Here is a 13,084-nt window from a genome sequence, read left to right on the forward strand (position 1 = left end):
CCATGGTCCTGAATGCTCAGCTTTGGCACATTCAGAAATACTCCTCCTGCGGATGAGCTCTCATAGGCACCATGATATGCAAAGGTCTTGTTCCTTTAAGACCACATAGAACCTTAATTCTCAATAATGATGGAATTCAAGGTGGGGAATACTTTTATTTTTATGCATCTTTATTATTTGTAAAGGGAACCTTTGTATGAGTTAACACTTTATTATCCCTTTGGAGCTGCGCTGTATCACTGTATTTTTATCCTTCCAGGTTGTGATGCTTATGGTTTATATTTTTATTATTTGTTTTGGTTAACGCTTGCAGGTTTTGTTTTTTCATGTTTGCCTTTGATTAAATCAATGCGGTTTTAAAATATAACTAAATAACAACTAAATAACTAAATAGCTAGCTAGTTAGCACATTTAGATCACAAGGCTTCCCTGCAAAGAATCAAAGAATCATAGATCTATAATGTTGGAAAGGACCCTAGGGTCATCTAGTCCAACCCCCTGCAGTGGAGAAATCTCAGCTAAAGCATCCATGACAGGTGGCCATCCGACCTCTGCTTAAAAACCTCCAAGGAAGGAGAGTCCACTACCTCTCATGGGAATATGTTCCACTGCCAAACAGCTCTTATTGTCAGAAAGTTTTTTCATATGTTTAGTCGGAATCTCCTTTCTTGTAACTCAGTGGTGTAGTGTGGGGGGTGCAGGGGGGGCCGGCCGCACCGGGCGCAACATCTGGGGGGGCACGTTCGCACTCGCAGCTCTCTGCCCCTACCTGGCTCACTCTCTCTCTCTCACTGAGGTGCTGGCTGTGCGAATCCGATCCGAGCCGCCAGGTCGCCGCCCACTGTGGGGGGGGGGCAGGCATGCGGTGCGGTGCAGAGAGAGAGTGAGGGACTATCTGGGGGAGGGACAGTGCAGTGGGGGGTGCGCAAATTACTTGCCTTGCCCCGGGTGCTGACAACCCACGCAACGCCACTGTTGTAACTTGAAGCCCTTGGTTAGAGTCCTACCCTCCAGAGCAGGAGAAAACAAGCATGTTTCCTCCTCCATCTCCTCCATATAACAGCCCTTAAGGTATTTGAAGATGGCTATCGTATCTCCTTTCAGTCCCCTCTTTTCCGGGCTAAACATACCCAGCTCCTTCAAGTGTTCCTCAAAAGGCTTAGTTTCCAGACCCCTCCTCTGCACACATTCCGGCTTGTCAATATCCTTCTTAAATTGTGTTCTGACCAAGGCAGAAAAGAGTGGTACTATTACTTCCCTTGATTATGTTGATGCAGCCTAGAATAGCATTAGCTTTTTTGCTGCTGCATCACACTGTTGACTTATGTTAAGCTTGTGGTCCCCCAAGACCCCTAGATCCTTTTCATATGTACTACAGTGGTACCTCAGGTTAAGAACCTAATTTGTTCCAGAGGTCCGTTCTTAACCTGAAACAGTTCTTAACCTGAGGCATGCTTTTGCTAATGGGGCCTCCTGCTGCCGCTGCACTGCTGGCGCGCAATTTCCGTTCTTATCCTGGGGCAAAGTCTTAACCTAGAGCAACCACTTCCTAGTTAGCGGAGTTTGTAACCCGAAACGTCTGTAACCTGAAGCGTCTGTAACCCAAGGTATCACTGTAATGGTAAGCCAAGTGTTCACCATCTTGTATTTGTGCATCTGGTTCTGCTTGTCTAAGTGCAGAATCTGACATTTGTCCCTATTGAAATTGATTTTGTTAGTATGGGCTCAGTTCTCAAGTGTGTTAAGGTTATATTGAATTCTGATTCTGTCTTCTGAGGCATTAGCTACCCCTCCCAGTTTGGTGTCATCTGCAAATTTGATGAGCACCCCCTCAATTCCTTCATCCAAGTCATTTATAAAGATGTTGAACAATAACAGACCCAGGACAGAACCCTGCAGCAGAAGTGTAATTTATCCCTCACAGAGTTACCAGTTGTCTTTTCAGTTCCCAGGAGACCTTGGGAATTGCACTTTATACATTGATCATTTGCTCAGCTAGTGTCAGTGTCTTGTTATGACTCTTGAGCCAAGGAGATAAGTATCTATACAACCAGAAGTCATCTGAAGGCAGCCTTGTATAGGGAAGTTTTTTTAATGTTTAATGTTTGATTATGTTTTTATATGTTGGAAGCCACCCAGTGTGGAGTATAAATAATAAAATGATTAATATTATTTTTATGAACCAGGACGTCCCTATATTTACTGGAGAAATGTTGGAGGGCATGGATTGTTCATTGCATGGCATTACAAGTAAACCTTTCTACAATGGTCCTGCTGTTCTTCACTCTACTTAGCACTTTCACGTTTTTGCAACCTGTATGAATCTACTGTTTAATTTGCATTGTGAGGTGGGGGAGGGCAGCATAATTCTACTTGTCATAAGGATGGGAAATATTTTTGCCCTCAAGTCCACGTATGCAGCCTGCATGTCTCCATCAAACCAATCCTTGACAGGGAAAAGGAGCATAATGTGACACAGACTTGCAAAGCGACGCAGTTTCCCTTCCCTTCCTTATTTGTTGATGCCTTTGGGGAGGAGGAAGATCTTCAGCAAATCTGCTGCTGCTTTCTCCACCTCTTCTTCCCTGCAAAGGGGCACCCAGTTCCCTACCGAGAACCTAAGAAGCCCTGAGAGTGTGTGCCATCACTTGCTGGAGCTCTCTAGTTGTTTGGGGATGCTGAAGGTTCTCACATATCACCAAATGCAGCAAAGGCAGATATCAAGACGGGACCTGGATTGGGCTAGCGAAAACCCCCAGAAAGAAATTGGGAGCTCACAACCATGCTCTTGACTGATATTAGGACGGAGAGGGCAGATAAGAAGAGGAAGAAGAAGAAGGCTTGTCAACAGGGGGTCCCTACTCAGGACGCCTGGTGAACTTCAGCTTTCGCTGTATTGCTTTCCAGAGTAGGGAGCCTTATCCTGCTGGGAAGAAAGCAAGAGAAGAAAGCAAGAGAGAGAGCTCCCAGCTTAGAGGGTCCCTTGAGCATATATGATGTGGTTGCCCGGAGCCCAGGGGTGCCACCTTGAATAAAATATTGCGGGGGCCTACGTAAGCCCCATCCCACATGACACGGTGCACACACCCCATTTGAATGGGAATGCCCATCAACTTTAGGGGGACCTGGCCCCTTCAAATGTCTTATTGTAGGGTCTGAAGCCCCCACGGCCCTTAGAAGTTGGCTTCTACCAAGAGGCTCATGCCAGCAGCTGGCAAAAGGCCAGGGCATTGGTGAGATGGATGCCAGATCTTTATCTGCCGTCAACCCACTCTGCAAAATAAGCTAATCAAGAGCCTCTGGCTGCAAGCTGGGGGCGCATTTTTTTGTGAAAGGCACATTTTGGGAATATGGCTCTCTAAGCGAGGACAAAATTTGGTGCCACACCCAGGTCTTATTTTCACAATATTCCTTTTGATGCAGTTGCTTTTTAATGGATCTTCTCCATAATAAATGTTGTTGCTGCTGCTGCTGTGCGCACCTCTGCTTGGCACCCTGTGCAGTGGAACGCCCCACACCACTCTAAATCTGGAGCTGAACATGCTCACCCTCCTCCCCGAGCCCCAGGTTATAAACAAGGTGCTGTAAACTCCTGTTTTATTTTAGTCTCTCTTGGCCGTGCTCTGCTGCTTGTGCCCCTTGCTCCTTTCTTTGAGTTCAGCTCTCCCAAATCAAAAGAGGGGGGACATATTTCTGCACTGACTGGCAGCCGTTCTGTGGGATTTTCCCAGCTCTGACTGGAGACACCATGGTCTGAAACGGGGACCTTCTCATGGGAGCAGGAAGCTGCTCCCACACTACATTATGGCCCTTCTGCAGACCAGACTGGGGGTGATTGCTGTGGAAAATAAATGTTGTCATCTAAAAACCTGGAGCTGTCAGATCAGGGTCCCAGGCACCCTTTGCCCCAGAGGGTGATACCTTAAAGAAGGTTTGGGGAGCCTGGTGCTGAACTGCAACTCCCAACAGCCCCAGGAACACAGCTGACGACCAGAGGGGGGGGGGTGCTACAGATCCACAACATCTGGAGGGCCAGAGGTTCCCCACACCTGCTTTAAAGTGTTGCTTTCAGCTTCACAACAGAAGTACTCTCAACATATTTAATTAACAATTTTATTTATTAATAAAGGAATATATACCATTAAATATATCAAAGCAGGTTACAAAATCAGAAAGATAAAAGTCATAGGATATAACCATAAACACTAAAAATAATCCAAAAGTAAAAAAGTTAAAGGCGCACCCACATACCATTGTGAGAGGTGTGCCCACATAGGCCTGGTGGAATGAAACAGTAGGCATTTAAAAGTTGGCACAGAAAGCACCCTCTTAATCTCTATTGGCAAGGAGTTCCACAGGTATGGGCTGATGACTCTAAAGGCTCGGTTTCTCCTTGCTGTCAATGGAGCCTCCACAATTCAGGGAATATAAATGCATGCCCCAGAAATTTAAGAAAGGAGCTCTCAGGTGCATGCTTGGGTGAAAAGTGGGTCCTGCGTCTCAAAAGGCTAAACTTTAAGGGACAGTGGCTACCAGTTCCAAAGAACCAGTTCTGTCCGGGGGGAAGGAGGGAAGGCAGAAACCTCAACAGGATCCTGAGAATACTTCTCTGGACAGCTATGGCAAGGACTGCAATAAAACAGTGATATATGAACAGTGCCGGATTTACATATAAGGCTAAGCAAGCTATAGCTTAGGGCCCCAGTCTCTTGCGGGGGGCCCCAAAAATAAAGGAAAAAAGAACTGGATGTGCATTTCCAAAAGATAAGATAAAAAACAAATAAAATAAAACCTACATACAGCAACAGTGTTTTGTGTTGTGTATGGACCTATTAGCATCTATTCAACAGAAAAAACAATGATAATTTACATATAAACTAAACAAGCTATAGCTTAGGGCCCCAATATCTTGGGGCCTCAAAAAAAATTAAAGGAAAAAAGAACTGGATGTACATTTCCAAAATATAAGATAAAAAACAAATAAAATAAAACCTACATACAGCAACAGTGTTTTGTGTTGTGTATGGACCTATTAGCATCTATTCAACAGAAAAAACAATGATAATTTACATATAAACTAAACAAGCTATAGCTTAGGGCCCCAATATCTTGGGGGCCTCAAAAAAAATTAAAGGAAAAAAGAACTGGATGTACATTTCCAAAATATAAGATAAAAAACAAATAAAATAAAACCTACATACAGCAACAGTGTTTTGTGTTGTGTATGGACCTATTAGCATCTATTCAACACAAGAAAACAGTGATAATTTGTTGTTGACAAAGGACAGCTGGACATATAAAGGGCCCCATTACCTCCAGTAGCTTAGGGTGTCATCAAACCTAAATCCGGCCCTGGATATGAAAGGCAAGAGCAACGAGTGATTTCTTAGCAGCAAGCTAAAGCCAAGTGCTGCTGATCTTCAGAAACCTTTTCACAGAGTGTGCTCAGAAGACTAATCTCTATTACAAATACACACCATGTATTTTTAAAAATGATTATAGGAATATAACTGATAATAGAAATAGATATGAAAAAAATATATCCTCCAGTTTTCTTTATTTTTCCTCCTCCTCCTCCTCCTCCTCCTCCTCCTCCTCCTCTTCCTCCTGTTCCTCACCTGAGGGAAAAGCCAAAGAACCACCTGTTAAAATTGGTGCCTGGTATGTGCAACCATATGCTGTATTTTCATTAAGCTGTTTTTTATTCTTTTTGACAAGAAAATGGGCACACAAGGAAGACAGCAAACCTTCAGAGGCACATGCACAGTCTGCTACTGGCCTCTGGCCTCCTGGGGGGAGGGATGCCACCCTGTTCCACTCAGCAAAGGCAACCGTGGCATGGCTACCAGCTCCCCAAAAGGCGCACTGAACTGGGCTCTAGACTGTGGTGGGACTCCCCTAAGCCCCAGCCAACATGGCCAGCGCTCACCATGGATGATGGGACTTGAGACCCAACATCATTGGGAGGGCCATGTCCCCGGAATTTGTGAAGACAGGATTCTCAAAAATACCTCTTGCTTGCTCCTCCTGGAATCTTGCATCATACTCCAAGATGTCTGCTTCAGACACCTGAATGGCTCTGTTAAGTGCCTGATTATCGCGATATGTATTTTGCACATCCCTCCTAAGTCTCTCGACCTCCATCTTCTGAGCCAGATTTTCCTGGAGAGGACAGAGATGGGTAGACATTTACTCCAGGTGTTTACAGAAGACTCAGAGACACCGGTTAAAGAATTTGTGAGTGACAGAAACAAACTAAGAACTAACAAACTAATGAAATTGAGATTTATGTGGGATGTAGTAGTTTTGTTTCTTATGTGGCAAAGTTTTAAAATACGCTCTCGGAGTATGCCTCTTCCCCTTTTCTTTCTTGCACTGAACGTGGTTCTGTGAGGCTGCATGGGGAAGGTGATTGCAGCAAACTAAATAGTCCAGGGTGGCGACATTCTGTGGTGCGGTTCTCATAACTCGGATCTGTGTTTGTACTTATGAACTCTGAAAATGAGATTTATGCAGGGTGTAATAGTTTGTTTTCTTACGTGGAAAAGTTTTAAAATACACTGATGATGTTGACTGGCACTTGGACCTTTGGTTAAGTTTGATAATTAATTTGCTTGAAAACACAATGAATTTAAAGGAGGAATAGAGTGACTGGCCTGGTAGTGGAGAGCGCCAGGTAAGCTGGCAGCGATGGTAGCCGCATAGGTGCAGCAGCAGCAGCAGCAGCCAGGAATCCAAGTCCTGACTGGATATGGTGCAGGACGTAGCACAGCTGGACGAAAGGCGACAGGCTGCACAGGAGTACCTGGGGTGGGAGAGGAGGCGACATTGTATTAGGGTTGTGATTTTCTGAAGAAAAGGAGAAACAGAACAAGTATTCCCATTGCTTTCTCAGTATAGGAACCTTTTGCAGTTTTTAATCTATTCAGGATGTCTACAACATGTATCCCAGAAGCAGAAGAGGAAATCAGTATATAGCTCAGAGTGGGTGGCAGAATATCCATGGGTGACAAACACAAACCCAACTGCACATTTGACATCAAGCTTCTTCTTCTTCTTTTCTTCTTTTTTGTCTCAGCCTGTGTACCAGGCGGGCATAGTAAACAACCACCCTGGACACAGAAATAACTTGCACCTCCATGGACAGCTGTGAGTCTAAAATGACTCCCAGGCTGCGCATCTGGTCTTTCAGGGGCACCGTTACCCCCTTCAGGACCAGGGAGTCCTCCACACCAGCCGCCCCATCCTCCAAAATCAGTACTTCTGTTTTGTCAGAATTTAACTTCAATCTGTTAGCCGCCATCCATCCTCCAACTGCCTCCAGGCACTCACACAGGACCTTCACCGCCTTCACTAGTTCTGATTTAAAGGAGAGGTAGAGCTGGGTATCATCCGCATTCTGATGAACACCCAGCCCAAACCCCCTGATGATCCGTTCCAGTGGCTTTATATAGAAGTTAAAAAGCATGGGGGAGAGGAGGGAACCCTGAGGCACCCCATAAGTGGGAGCCCAGGGGTCTGAACATTCATCCCCCACCACCACTTTCTGATCACAGCAGGAGGAAGGAGAAGACCTACTGCATAATGGTGCCCCCAGCTCACAATCCCCCTAAGCAGTCCAGAAGGTACCATGGTCAATGATATCAAAAGCCGCTGAGAGATCCAGCAGATCTAGGAAACAGCTTTCACTTCTGTCCCTAGCGCACCAGAGACCAGCACAACCAAGGCAATTTCTGTCTCATGATGGGACCTGAATCCTGATTGGAAGGGATCCAAATGGTCCTCCAGGCATGCCTGGAGTTGTTTTGGGAATGCTTGTAGTTATTGCTGTGAAATCCTATGCAGGTTGCCTCTAAGCAAATAGTATTACAAGAGCCAGCTCAGCTATGCATGTTGCATGCAATGTGTTTAACTTGCCCTGCTGTGCCAAATCCTAACCCCTTTATACCTCCCCTGTCTTGTGGCAAAATCCCAAGCCCATTCCCTGCTATATTTGAAGGCAGACCACTGCTGAATGCAGCCAAGGAGTGACAGAATGTAGTCGTGGAAGGTGAAGGAGGGGGGTGGAGTGACTATTGGCTCAATACAGAGGGACTTACTGACTGGCCCTTTCCACAGAAACAAAGATGTTAATTTGCTTAATTCTTGTTTGAAGTTACAGAGAGTTTCCAATTGATTGGGGTGAACACCATGCAGTTGATATTTCATGCTGATTTGTGTCAAAACAATTAGCAGTACAAAGCCCAGCAAAGCACGTACTATGTAATATTTTTCTTACACTTCTAAACCATAATGCTTTTCTTGATGTATTTTCATTGAATAAAGCACCGCATACCACATGTGTCTTTGTAATGGATTGCTCTGAAGTCATTTCAGCACCAGGTAAAAAAATACCCCCATCTTCTCTGCCCCCCTCCCTGCCCCACCTGTCTTGCATTTTACCCAACCAAAGGTGACAATCCAAGCCACCACCAAACGCCCAACTATGGATCTCTTGGATACAAAACCAGATGCTTTCTTCTTATTGCCAGCTGCAAAAACCACAAACACCAATTTAGGAAAGGCATCAAGTTGAGTCCTAAGGCTGCAATGCATCTCCATTCAGGCCACAACTTGATGAAAGTGTCATGATCAACACCCCCCACGCAATGGAAAGTTGCTGGTTTCCACCTTCATACTAGCATGCAGTGTAACAGCTGTTGAGGAAAATGCCAAAAGCTCTCACAGCCTGCTACACAAACCGCAAGAGTCTACCCAGCCCTCTTCCTCCCCTATCCCAACATATAACCAGCTCTTGAGTTTATAAATGAGTTCCCTCTTTCCCCAACCCATTCCATATGCATCCTGACCCAACTATCAGGATTTGCCATCTGGCCAACCTAACTGCAGCCTTGCAGGAGAAGAATACAATGCTAGTCAAATATTTGTAGTTCAGAGGATGCACACCTAAACAGCATAAACACCAATTAGAAATGAGCATAAGCAGACCAGTCACACACAGTGCACATTCTCCCACCCCAAACCAAGTCAGCTCACCGCGAAAATCTGGAGTCCATGATCCTGTAGCTCTTTCAGCAAATCTCATTACAGGTTGGAAAGCATTCTGCCTGTTTCCCTGAGGAGCCTGTTGTCCGCCAGGAGGCACATTCTATGAGACACATGACCCAAAGTATTTTATTCACACACTTTAAAGTGGAAGGATTTCAGGGGGAGATGCATGTGGGGTGGGGGTTCCTTGTGGCTTGAAGACCAAAGGATCACTATTCAGACCTGCATTATTCATAGAAGCATAGAATTGTAGAGTTGGAAGGGAACACCAGGGTCATGTAGTTGAACCCCCAACAATGCAGGAATCCTTTTGCCCAACGTGGGCATCAAACCCACAACTCTGAGGGTCTCGTGCTCTACTGACTGAGCTATCCAATGACTCCTTCAAGTAAGGGGGGGGGGAATGGGCTGTTGTGTTAAGGGCTAATGTTGCACGTCCAGGTACAAGAGCTCATTGGCATTATTTTAGGCTCTATGTCAATTGACTTTGTGACATGATAGGGGGGAAGTAATTTAATTTTTTAAGAGTATTTACCTGCCAGCAATTATGTGGGAATCACAAGACACTTTAAAACCATGTCAGAAAATATGCAATCATTGAAATACAGCAAAATAAACAGGCCTACAGGAAAAATATGTTTAGAATCTTATATAATATTTTATAATAGCCCACACTGGCTGGCAGCCGCATCCCCCCAAATCCATGATGGGAAAACATGTTTCCCACCCAGAATTGCACTCATGTTTCTAGAAGGAGTAGCAGAGGCTGCCCCCACCCACTACTCTCTTCTCCCAGGCATCTAAGACATGAACAGCTCACCTTCTCTACCTGTGTGCCACAAGCCTAAATTGCAAGACAGTTCCCACTTTGGTACAACGGGGAACAAACATGCAGGGGACGAGTTCTGAGGGTCCCCAACAAAGTCATTTCCCTAGGCCCACATGCCACCCTGCTGCTGGCTGCCCACCCACAGGAAAAAGGCACTATTCTCCCCACAAACCGAACATAGCAATAGCACAATAGCGTGTGGGTTCTGCCAACTTTTCCCTACCTTTTCATCCGGACGTCGCTGGGCAGGAGCCTGCCTTGGAGGCTGCCTTGGAGGCTGCGCTGGAGCCTGCCTTGGAGCCTGCCTTGGAGCCTGCGCTGGAGCCTGCCTTGGAGCCTGTGCTGGAGCCTGCCTTGGAGCCTGTGCTGGAGCCTGCCTTGGAGCCTGCGCTGGAGCCTGCCTTGGAGGCTGCGCTGGAGCCTGTGCTGGAGCCTGCCTTGGAGGCTGCGCTGGAGCCTGTGCTGGAGCCTGCCTTGGAGGCTGCGCTGGAGCCTGTGCTGGAGCCTGCCTTGGAGCCTGCGCTGGAGCCTGCCTTGGAGCCTGCGCTGGAGCCTGCCTTGGAGGCTGCGCTGGAGCCTGTGCTGGAGCCTGCCTTGGAGCCTGCGCTGGAGCCTGTGCTGGAGCCTGCCTTGGAGGCTGCGCTGGAGCCTGCGCTGGAGCCCCGGTCGACGGGTCGTGGGGCCCGCGCGATTCAAACACAGGCTCTGGACGGCGGCAGGGCACCAAGCTTTCTTGGCGCAAGAGAAAAGAGGTGAGAATAGGAGATCGGAGCATGCAGTTCTCCAAATCAACCTGGGCAGGAGAAGGTTCTTCGGGCTTCTCGGGCGGATTTTTCTTTTCCATTCCGAGGATGCTCCGGCAAGTCCTCTCTGTAGCAGCCTCCGCTTCGGGACACGCGCGCTCTCCTGGATTAGTCCGAGCTCCGGACACAGCAGCCGCCAGCAGAGATTCCAACCTGGGATGTGCTGCTCTCCCCAATTAACTGAATTGTCGGGGAAAGGCTGGAACTCGCGTGCTGCGGTCGGCCAATAAGAGAAGGAAGTGGGTAGTTCTGCCCCCCTCCCCTCAAGGCGTTGAATGTGCTTGGGTCAGTTGCCCTCCTCCAATGCCAAGTATGAAAACAAAGTGCGATGGGATGCCTGAGAGCAAGTCAAGGCCACTAACATGACTCAATGCCCTTTCTCATCCAAAACAGAAGTTTCTCTCCCCCCACACACACACTCTGTGTGTTGTGTTGGGTAATGGCATCCAGCGACATCCAGCGGCCTTGTCAGAATTCCTCTAAAGTTACCTTTTGACTACAAGCTCCTAAGACCCAGTGACAAGACTTAATGTATGGTTTATGATACACCAGTATTTCCAAACTTCACTCGTTCAGTCTTATTATTTCAGGCAATAAAACTGCTTTCTTCACTGTCAGCTCTGAAATGGTTGGCAAAGGTAAAGAGCCAGAGTCCTGCAGCTCCGCTGTGTTCCACACTTATTTAATGCTGTCCCGCTCGCATTCTCAGCTTCACAGGGCTACCTTGGGCCAGACCTTTATCAAGATGGGCCTCCTTCACAGAGGGTGGTTGTGAAGATACACTCAGGAAAACACCCGAGCGTTTGTTTAGCGATTTGGAGAATCCTGGCATGCTGCAGGCAGTGGGTGCCCACTGACACGGGGAGGGATACCAGGCTGGAAGGAGCGAAGAGGGGGCATGAAGTACGGGGTCTGGAAAGGGGGGTGGGGAGCGCTCCCACCCCAGCCGCTCCAGGATGGGAAGTGCGTCCCGGGGGAAGCGGGATTCAGGCGGAGGAGGACGTCGGGTTGGGTGGGGGTTGCCAGGAGCAGCACGATGTCCCTCGAACCCCCGGCTTCCACTCTCCAGGCAGGCACCCAACGTGGCCAGCTGGCAAGGGCTCTTTCTTACTCCAGCCTTGGCGTGCAGATCCCGGGTTCAGGCCCAGATCTCTGGAGCGGAAAGGCTCTTGGGCGTGAATATGAAAGGCAGCATCTGTCAGAATAGGGCATACTGAGGCAGTACAGATGAACGTGGCTATTGGTTAGCTTCCTATGCCAACTTCCTTTTAGGGCACATCAGAGGTGACAGAGAGAGGCAGAAGAGAGACTGGCCTCTGCAGTATGGGCTGTGAAACATAAAGCAGTCAAATACAACATTCCTAGAGTTGACATGTTTAGACATGGAGAGGGATGTTTGTCCAGCCAGTAGATGAACTTCCTGTTTGCTCCTAGGCTGGAACAAACTTCCTCTACATGTGACCAGAGGTGGGCGTGACTTTACCTGTGCAGGTAACAAAAGCACAGGAGTGGCCACCACATCTCTCTCTTCTCCATTTTGCTTTCATCAAAGCATCAAAGGAACTATCTCCTTATGGGATAGATTCCAGGTGTATATGTTTTGTAACAAGTCTGCCTTCAGGGATCCTTTTGTGAAGTGAATGAAACTATGAGTAAACTATTTTATACTTTTATACAAGATTGTGTTGTGTCTATCTTTTTAGGAGGGAATAGAAGGGGAATTACCAGGAAACTTATTTTAGAGGCTTCAACAATCCTGGCCAAAAGTGTTATCCACTGTGTAAGTTTAAAAAGGGGGCTGTTACTCTGCTAAATTGTAGAACTTGTTAACACAAGTCGGGAAGGATATAATTAAACAATATATCCTCTCCTGCCTCCCTGAACATTCCCACATACAGAAGCCCTTTCCTCCCTGTCCCCACCCCAACTCATAGGACTAGAAGCAAGAGGCAGCTTTGCTGAGCACGTGCCCCTTCCCAGGGAGATGAAATTCTGCACTACTGTTCACTGAATTGTTCGCGAAGCAGCCATACTCCAGGCTCTTATTGTCACAGCCCTGCAGGATCAGACCAAGGCCCATCTAGTCCAGCTCTCAGCAGCCGAGCAGATGTCCAAGAGAAGCCCCAAGCAGACTCCAAATGCAGCCCCACTCTTCCCACTTGGGATGCCCGCAACTAGTATGCAGAGGTAGACTGCCTCTGCGGCTGGAGGTGCAACATGGTCTAACCCTCCATGAATTTGACTAATCTTCTCTTAAAGCCATCCCTGTTAATACCTCTGGAAGGAGGAAATTTCAGTGTCACTAGGCACTCTGTGTCTGGCCTGAATCTTCCAACATTCAGCTTTCTTAAAGAGATCCAGGTTCTGATATTACGAGGGAGAAAGCATTGCTATTCACCTTTTC

At 47.2% G+C, this 13,084-nt stretch overlaps 2 long non-coding RNA genes across 2 annotated transcripts; both read right to left on the bottom strand.

The window, feature by feature from the left end:
- Positions 1 to 4,099: 4,099 nt before the first annotated feature.
- On the bottom strand, positions 4,100 to 6,235 carry LOC310668926. The gene is made up of 2 exons (XR_014506897.1): positions 6,012 to 6,235; positions 4,100 to 5,618 (listed from the first exon to the last, which is right to left on the bottom strand). It is a non-coding gene; the product is annotated as an uncharacterized lncRNA (long non-coding RNA).
- A 426-nt stretch (positions 6,236 to 6,661) lies between these two features.
- Positions 6,662 to 10,177, bottom strand: LOC310669131. Its single transcript, XR_014507033.1, has 3 exons — positions 10,101 to 10,177; positions 9,037 to 9,148; positions 6,662 to 6,805 (listed from the first exon to the last, which is right to left on the bottom strand). It is a non-coding gene; the product is annotated as an uncharacterized lncRNA (long non-coding RNA).
- Positions 10,178 to 13,084: the final 2,907 nt, after the last annotated feature.

Source organism: Podarcis tiliguerta, assembly GCF_965153285.1.
Source record: "Podarcis tiliguerta genome assembly, chromosome: Z".
In the NCBI taxonomy this organism is placed as follows: Eukaryota; Metazoa; Chordata; class Lepidosauria; order Squamata; family Lacertidae; genus Podarcis; species Podarcis tiliguerta.